Source organism: Larus michahellis, chromosome 1, assembly GCF_964199755.1.
Source record: "Larus michahellis chromosome 1, bLarMic1.1, whole genome shotgun sequence".
Taxonomy (NCBI): domain Eukaryota; kingdom Metazoa; phylum Chordata; class Aves; order Charadriiformes; family Laridae; genus Larus; species Larus michahellis.
The window spans coordinates 78,659,685-78,669,563 of record NC_133896.1 but is presented as its reverse complement, the minus strand read 5'-3'; positions in this window follow the sequence as shown (position 1 = coordinate 78,669,563).

The window sequence follows — 9,879 nt, the reverse complement described above, 5'->3', positions numbered from 1 at the left end:
GTTCCACCTCTGGCTGACATATTACAGGACTGGAATTTTCCTGCCACTCATCTGCTTTGTCTCAGTAATGTAGTAAAATTTCTTCAGGCACCATTGAGCTGGGTTGCTCACTGTCAGGCTTCTGGGTCAATTCTTGTGTCTAGCTTTTCTGTTCCTTGATCTTGGAGAGAGTGGTTGCCTTCCTTCTTCAGTCCCCTAGCAGGAAAGAAGGGCAGACGTTATCCCATTTCTTGGGTGATTCTGAAACTAGATTCCAGCTTCGCCCAGCAGTCTTATTGTGTCTGGAAACAACACCACCTTGGCACCAAGTTTCATTTCCAAAAGGAAAACTGTCTCAAGGGAAAACCTCACCTAGGACTTCCCTATCTGTATGTGGAGAAATGGGGTGGTGTTCCTCTACCTGCCTAGCAGGAAAGAACTCCTCCATCCAATCTCGGTAGGGAAAGTTACCGTTGGGCATCGGCAGACGGTGACTGGTGACTCCTCATAGCAAGGAGGGGAGGAGCTCCTGTGAGCTGGGGTCTCCGGGATTTAGAGGTGAGAGAGAAGGTAGCTGTTTGTAGTTGGTGGGCAGTTTCAGGCCTATGCTGGCAAACTCCAACCCAATTGTTCATGTATTCACCACCGCTCAGAGGCACTACAGCAGTGCAGTATACCCCGGGAAGAAGCGTGCAGCTCTTAGGAGAGCCCAGCAGAGACAGAGCACTGCAAGTCTTCTCAGCCTTGGCTACTGCAAGCACAGCAAGCGTTACGCTCCAGACCCTGCACTGGCTTTCCTAAAAGAAGCAACTGACTTGTAGGCCTTGGATACCCCATACCTAGAGGATCTGAAAGATCAGATAAAGCTGTGGGCTCATGGCCATGATCAACGATGCATTGCTGCGACAGGAAACAGCTCTGTCAGGAGCCCATCCCAGGCTGTCAGACAGATTCTCTGAGTCATCGTGAATGTTCTGCCCAGAGCGAAAGGCACAATTCATTACCTTCCTTTCCCCTTTTAATGTAAAGAAGCAGTGAGGAGTACCTAGCCATGCCTGAACACACCAATGGGTGTTACTGTTTTAAAATAAAACACCATACTCCTCAGACTCCATCCCAGGGGAGAAGCCAGGCAAACAGGTGCAGATCAGATGTCTGTTACGCTGATAATGCCAAGTTGGGGAAACCTGAAGGTATTCCTTAGCTCCAGGCCAGCATCTGAGAGCACAGGCAGATCCCTAAGTATATCTCCTGGAAGGGGTTCTATGCAGTTACTGCTGTTGGAGACATCTGAGGTAGGTTTCTTCCTCATTTCTGGAGTTTATCCCTCCAATGAATTCATAATCTCGGAACCTCTCCCAGGCTTTAATTTTTCAAGGCTTAAACAAACCATGTTTAACAAAACCGATCTTATGGATGGTTCCTCACTCCCCCCTCCCCATTATCTTCTGCATTTATTTCAGTTTCAGTATATGTTAAGCTATTCAGTGGCCCACGAATATGCCCAGATTTTTTCCTCTCTGCCATTATCCATTGATAAGCTCTTAGCTTAGAAAAGAAACCCTTGATGATGAATTCAAAATGGTACCGCACTTTAAAATTTCACCCCATTTCCCATACTTTACTCTTCAGTGACATCTGATTATTTTCAGATATAATTCAGACACTCTGAACCAACAATGACCGTATATTTGTGGTATCAACAAGATTTATTAGCATGAGATCACGGCTAAATGAAATTAGTGCCTAGTACAATTCCTCATGATCTGCTGGTACATTATGAAGGAAACACTTTCAACATCTTGGATATAATCGCCGAATCCTGGATATGTCAACAGAATGTTATCACATTGTGTATAAACACCATATGTGTATAAACAGATAGGAATCGTCAAAAAGCCTTTATTAAAGACACCACAAAACATGAGAGGCAAAAAGAGGTTGTACAGAAACATAAAATACCAGTGTCAAAGGTACCCAATTTGGAAGAATAGCCTCTACTGTAGAAAAGCGAGCAAGGTCAATTTTCCGTGATATTAAAACTAGCTTTGTGGGGATTTCTCAGATGTCAGGGCTGAGGAGATAATCATGCACCGTTAGGTTTTAATTCCTGAGAATGAAATCATAAAGTCTTTAGCTCTATCTCAGCTTAGCATCCCCAAAACTTCAGAACAGAATAGTTGTAGGACTTTGTCAGAAGAAAAAAAGGGTGCATTTGAATATTTCGCTTCAAAGTATAGAATAAAGATTTTCACGTTCAGAATGGCTGAAGGATTTGGGCATCTTTCTAGATAGCATGTGCTATTGGATGTACACATAAATGATCTGCAGTATTATTAATGCAGGTCACTTCATTCACTTTGGATTATTTATAGGTTTGACGTATGTTTATCTGGGCACCGTGAAAAGAAATGCTTGTTCCTTCTACCCCTTACTTCCCGGCTCTTTTGCTGAAGAAGCTGCTCAGCTACAGCCCATGAGATCTGGAGTTGTTGCAGAACGTGTCTGACTCTTGTCACTGCTGTCCCTTGACGTGCATGTTGTGGGCTCAACAGCAAGGTCAAGAACTCTGTAACATTTACTCTATGTCGTGGTTTTGGCCAAACTGGCCAATCAGAATGACAGATGGCCCTCCCCCTACTCCCTCCTCAGAGAGGAGAGGAAGAGATAAGGAGATTTACGAGTTCAGAAAAAGAACTAAACTACTTTAATGAAAATAATAATAAATAAGAAAATAGTAAATAATAATAGAATAATAAAAATTAAAGGGAAAAAAAAGTATACAATATATACAAAACCGTATCCAGCTCCCAGGATGACAATCACGTCACCAGCAGACACAGGGAAAGTCCCAGACTGTAGTCAGCGACAGACAGGAGCTGAATTCTGGAAGCAGAGTCAGGAGTGCTCGGATCGAGATCAAAGGCACACAAACAGACAGGGTCCTCCTCAGACGTCGGCCATTGAAGAAAAAAACAGACAGAGTCCCCTTGCCCCTTTGATCCCTCAGCTTTTATACTGAGCGTGATGCAGATGGGATGGAATACCCTCTTGGTCGGTTTTGGGTCACCTGTCCCGTCTGCTCCTCCCTGCAGGTGGGACCCCTCTACGCTTCTCTGCTTCTGACCTTCTGACGGGGCAAATAACGAAGTTAGCTGGCCTTGGTTGTTATAGCAATAAGTATAAGCAAAAGCCTCTGTGCATACCATGCCTTGATATAATCAGGTCTCTGAGAGTAAACAGCTTCTGAACAATATGCTGTTAATTTCAGACTTCAGTCAGTTAGACGAGGCCCAGCTAAAAAGTAAAATTACAAGTCAGAAAATTGGTTGCTTTATCACAATGGGCCTGAGTGGTAATCGCTGGACTGTGTCTGACCCTGGTTACCATCACTGGACATGACCCTGAGCTGCAGACTGATTTTCTTGCTTGACGTCAGACCTGCCTCATCCCTGAGACTTGTCTAGCAATCTGGACTCTGAGCTGACCCTGGCTGTTGTGCCAGGTCCACCCTGCTTGCCTCACTCAGGTGTTGTTGGATGGCCACAGCTGGTGAGGCATCTGTCCTGCTGGTTGTGTTACTGCAGCTGGCTCTTGGCTCCCTTTCCCTTGGGTAGCAGCTGGCCTGCACTGTGCCTTCACAATGTCTATTGTACCAGAAAGCAAAACAAGAACTGGGAAAATTTTTTTTTTTGTGAAGGCAGATTCTTGTCAGTGTTTTTATTAAAGCAGCTGTTTACTATTGAAAAATACTCCATAGCTCACTTCAGCTTTGTATAGAACTTGCTGCTGATGGCCACAGTTACTACTTCACTATAATTGTCATCACTTCGGTTCCAGTTTTGCTGTTTCTCATGCTGTTTCTAAAAATCTTTTTTCAGAAAAGACAAACAGACTTTACATATCCTTGATATCTCCCATGAGTTTCTCAGTATTGCTCACTACCATAACCAGCTTTAAAAATCACGTTTCAGTAGCTTTTCATAGAAATTTAGTATCTGTAGTTCTTTTTCCTTCTGTGCCAATTCAGTAGACTCAATGGATCCTTCACTGGTTTGTTACAGATCCAGAAGGGAGGATACAGAGCCATTCGCACCTCTGAAATGGTGCTACTCTCTACTTATTTCAGCAGGCGTGATAGAAGTTGGAAGAGTTTTATATGTTGGGTTCTACCAGTGTGGCCTCTGGTGGACATAGCTGTCTATATATCTGTGCAGAGGGCTGGAATACATCAAGAGAAAGAGCCACATAAATCAATAATCCATGAGTCTTTTTTTCTGGGTGTAACTTCACTCAGAGAATGGCAGCTATCTAAACAACAAGTATTTCTCGGGGCAGCTTCTCAGTCAGTGCAAGCCGTTTCGAAAGATCTGATTCACAGCAGCTGTGAATCAAGTCTGCATGTGTTCAAGGTCACGCTGTTTTTTAACACTCCTGTTTCTTTACAGCTCAAGGGGGGAAGGCAGAGCTAGTGGCTTAAAGTTCACCTCCATCTGTAGACATCCAAGGATTTTAAACTCTGGCATTTGGAAGTCAGGTCTTCCTGTGCATCAGTAAAAATTACTGCAGAACAGCCACTTCTGTCAGCACAAAACATACTAATTGGCCTGGGTCAAACATACACCATGATATGCTTACTAGGCTTATGAAGTCAGTACAGCTAAAACAAAGCAGGGAAAAGGGTGGACTGTGCTCCCTAACATCCACTGCCAGATGAACTACTTGCTCATCCTTTATACCCGTACAGACCTACTCATGACAATTACGTTGCCTTTGTGTCCTGAGTCTGAATTTTCAAATAGAGCTGTCACTAATGCTAAGAATGAATGAGTAAAATATAATACTCCCATGTTCCCTGTTGATCTTGAGGGATTAGCAGTTATGAAAAATAGCAACTGACATGTAATCTAAACACAATTATTGCAGAGTCACTGACAGATTGCAACTTCATTGTTAAATTCAGAGCCATACACGGACAAATGTAATGATTGATTACTGTGATAAAACTCTTCTTACATGAGGATATGCTTGGAGGAGCATATTGCAACATGGAAACGTAGCAACTATTTGTCATGGAATCATAGAATGGTTTGGGTTGGAAGGGACCTTTAAAGGTCATCTAGTCCAGCCCCCCTGCAATGATCAGGGACATCTTCAACTAGATCAGGTTGCTCAGAGCCCCATCCAACCTGACCTTGAATGTTTCTAGGGATGGGGCACCTACTACCGCTCTGGGAAGCCCGTTCCAGTGTTTCACCACCCTCGACATAAAAAATATCTTCCTTGTGTCTAGTCTGAATCTACCCTCCTTTACTTTAAAACCATTACCCCTTGTCCTATCACTACAGGCCCTACTAAAAAGTCTCTCCCCATCTTCCTTATAAGACCTCTTTGTATTGAAAGGGGGCTTATTATTTATTTTGGTTATATTTCACTAGTGATTATAATTAACTGGTTATTAACAACTGAAGTGCAAGTTGTTTACACTTGAGATAGGCTTTCTTGAATTAGTCCTACTTGACTGACATCCGCTACACCACATGAGTTAAGCTGCTAGAGCTGTGGATTATTGGCAGAGTGGTGACCTGGGCAACTAATGTTCAACTGAAGTGGTAGAAAACACCTCTAGTGTTGCAATCAAGTAGAGCTGAAAGCACCCGCCAGTCCGACTGAGAAAACTGTAATACAATTAACAAAGGTTAATTGCAAATAATGGTGAGATTTGGCCTTTAGGAGCCTCCCTACCACCACTCCAGCCTGGTCAGTTCCCCTGGCCTAGTGATTGTCTTTGAGCAGCACGTTTCTCAAATGACAGGTAGTAAAATGCTGCTTATAACAAAGTTTTCCCCCTCACTTCCCCACTGATGTGATTCCATGCCTGCTAGCATCAAGATCTTATTAAATAGTAGGCTGCCTGTGTGTCTGTTACATGCCTTAAATTAAGTTTCAAGATCTCATTTGTCCTGCCTGAAACACCTAGCTCTGTTTCCCTTCTTTCTGTTGCAATTAGTATAAACTCACTCCCACAGTTACAAGAGTAACACGACACAGTACACGTGTCATTTGGTGGCCAGCCTGTCTTCCTCCACTGTGTTTTACCCTGGGATAGCCTCAGATTTAGCAGCAGAATGTGTTACTTCTGTGTACAACAAGTTCTTGACGTTCACAGGAGATTCTTACGAGCAGTCTCCTTGAATTCGGCGGGATACATCCGCTGATTTGAGTATTTGCATGATCTTGTGATAATGTTACTGCCTTGTGTATTTCCCTTACAAATATCCATCACAGACAAAGACAAAATGTTCTAGTTATTATACTTGCCATGAGATATCTGGACATCTGCCACCATCCTCTCTGGCCTTGGAAAAGTTGCTGGGATAGCTGCCAGTCTGGCTATTGCATTCATCATCTTGTTGCAGATGGAAAGCAGACTCTCTGGGTTGTCCATGTGGTGTGCAACAGCAGCTGGTACTGTCAGGATGATGTTCTCTGTGGCCAGCTCAGCCCAGGGTGCTGGGTACTGACGGATGGTTGACTGCCAGGCAGAGATGTCGGTTTCCCCTAATTCAGTATTCAGGTGAAAAAAGGTAGCCAATTTAAAAATAAGTTTTAAGTGTGAAGAGAGAGGAGAATCACCATAGCTAAAACCCTCTGCACAGCCTCAGAAACAATAAGTTAGTCCAGATGTAACTGGGTTTTACTGAATCAGGGGGAGATCCTGAGATTCTGGTGAGGGGTCGTCATCTTTGCTGATCCCAAGGGGATCAGTTTTTAATATCAAGCCACTTTAAAGGTGTCTCAGACATGCTTATACTGGGAACACGGACAGAAATTAATTCCTAAATGAAAGTCCTATCAATATATTTTTTGCACTGAGAAATACGAAACTTTATGCAGAGGCTTTCCTGGGGTATTACTTATTCTGAGGTCTTCTCCATACATGACCACAAAAAAAAAAAAAGGAAAATATAGGCAAGATATCAATACAGAAATACTTCTTTACTCATCTGCCTATAGTTAGGTTCTGGGACCATTTACCAAGCCTGAAGAATGGACCTGCACAGCCTCTTTAATTGTGACTGATATGTGGCCTAATGTGCTCTCCTTTGGCACTATGATATATATAAGGCCACCCCACAGACTAGACACTTCCATGGCGGTTTTTTCAACTTTGAACTTCTTTACCACCAAGGGAGGTTGCTTCAGCTCTTCAGCATAGATGAGGTGATCAGTGTGACAGCCAATCTGCATCTGGTGGGGAACAATGGTCACCAAAAGGCACTGCAACTTGGACAGGTTTGGGTCGCTCCACTCCAAACTCAGTATGTTCTGTAGCTACCATAGGCAACAAGATGCTCTTGTCTTGGCAGGGAAAGTCAACAGTACTCTACCATATGAAACATTCTTCTTCACCTTGGCACAGACATCAATCAGATGGAGGCTTTGAAATGAGGCAGGACGACAGCAGAAGACAGCAAGATGGGGCAAATAAGATATTTTTATTGTGGGCAGAAATATCTAGTAGTCTCTTTCACATAGATAATATTCAACCTTATTGTTTCTCACACTATTCACTATCAATACAGGGATTAGTCCTTTTATCTTGAAAGCAACAATATACGTATTTGTCTGATTTGACCTCTGCCTTCTCTAGGGGAATGGAGAAGGGCGCAGAGAAGGTATGAGATCAACATGAGATGGCCACAGTACGGAGCAGATGAAAATCAGAGGTGTGTCCATTACAGGTGCATAGAGCATTCATTTTTCAGGACAGAAGTGAGAGAATATAATTTAAGCAATGTAGAAAGAGGTTTATGATAGGAGAAACTTGGGGAGAAATTGTTTAAGATTTATGTCTCAGTAAGGCCAAGACAAACTTCAAAGAAATAAGAATGGAAGCAAGGAAAGCTCTTCTGACTGTAGTGAGAAACAAAGGCAAATGTTCACCTGTAGCTTAGCTGCAACAGCAGAAGCAGGAAAATGCAGAGTGGCTATTCTTCTGGAATATAAAGGAATATAAAGCCAAGTGCTTCTCCATGCTTCTAGACCTTAGAAAGAAACACAGGCATTATCAAGATATAAACACGTAAGTCATATGATAGTCATCAAGTTTGTCGTAGTTTTGGCCGGATTGGCTGATCAGAACGACAGATAGCCCTCCCCCTACTCTCTCCTCAGAGAGGAGAGGAAGAGATAAGGAGATTTACGAGTTTAGAAAAAGAACTAAACTACTTTAATGAAAATAATAATAAATAAGAAAATAGTAAATAATAATAGAATAATAAAAATTAAAGGAAAAAAAGTATACAACATATACAAAACCACATCCAGCTCCCAGGATGACAATCGCGTCACCAGCAGACACAGGGAAAGTCCCAGACTGCAGTCAGCGACAGACAGGAGCTGAATTTCGGAACTAGAGTCAGGAATGCTCAGATTGGGATCAAAGGCAGACGAACAAACAGGGTCCTCCTCAGACGTCGGCCATTGAAGAAAAAACAAGACAGAGCCCCCTTGCCCCTTTGATCCCTCAGCTTTTATACTGAGCGTGATGCATATGGGATGGAATACCCTGTTGGTCAGTTTTGGGTCACCTGTCCTGTTCGCTCCTCCCTGCAGGTGGGACCCCTCTACGCTACAAGTGACTTGTGATTTTATATGTCCAACTAGAAAAATTCCGTAACAGTGTGGGATTTTTTCTTTCCAGAGTAGCTCTCCTCAGGGAAGACAAAACACTCAGTTCCATGCAATGACATCTTCAGGTGAAATGTCTTTGCACCTGAATTTGCATCTGAATTTGACGAAGAGCAGTAGTGGTACTTCACATCGACCAACAAGTTAATGCCTCCTCTGGAAGCATTTATGGACCGTGTACCCACACTGCTCCCTTATTGCATAACCAAAAATTCATTCATCATCTGACCAAAACTGTACCCAACAGAACATCAAATAATCAATATGCCACCATCCATCATAAGACCACGGTATATTCCGATTACATGCTAAGCGTGCAATGCCAGAAGAAAGCTGGGGCAGGAAGGAAGCAGAGAGAATTAGGCTATTATAGATTACTCTGGTCAGCCTGATTCCATTCCACAGTTTGGGCGCTGCTGAGGAAGGAAATAGAAAAATAGCCCCTACCTTCATTTATTCCATCAACCCGAACCATTACAGTTGGGGATGTCGTCATTTCCGGAAGATTTTGGTTGGGAGCACAGAGTCCCCTTGCCCCTTTGATCCCTCAGCTTTTATACTGAGCGTGATGCATATGGGATGGAATACCCTGTTGGTCAGTTTTGGGTCACCTGTCCTGTCTGGGACAGGGAGAAGAGATCTTTTTCATTCCAGCAGGCCAATAGCAGAAAACCCAAGGCAGAATAAATACTATATACAATCTAAAGATAGCGCAAACAAATATTTAAATACTCACTGGGTGATCAGAGGCATCCTTGGCATTTCTTTGGACACTGAGAAAGTGCCAGTCTCTCCCTCGTTGCCTGTAATGTACACACCAGCCATGCTGGTCACCCGGTTCCCAGGAAATTCAAACAGAACCTTCTCCTTGCCGTGTTGACTCGCCCAGTGCCAGGCCTGGCCGCCAATGAGCAGCCCTCCACCCCTCTTTACAAAGCCGACCAAGTCTTTCGCCTGTGTGCTGTCATAGGCATCCATACAGTACAGCCCCGGGGAGGAGCTGAGCTCTGCCCCAGCCTGTACTTTGATGCCAGCCCCGAGCAGCAGCTGGGAGAGGGAGTCCAAATGAGGAGGGACTCCAACCAGGGCCTCAGGGGAAGGCTTGAGCCACTCCACAGCATTTCTAAGGAACTGGGAAAACTTGGAGTCCTTCAAAATTCCCTCATGGGAAACAACCACCATCCGGCCCTTCCCATAACAAGATGC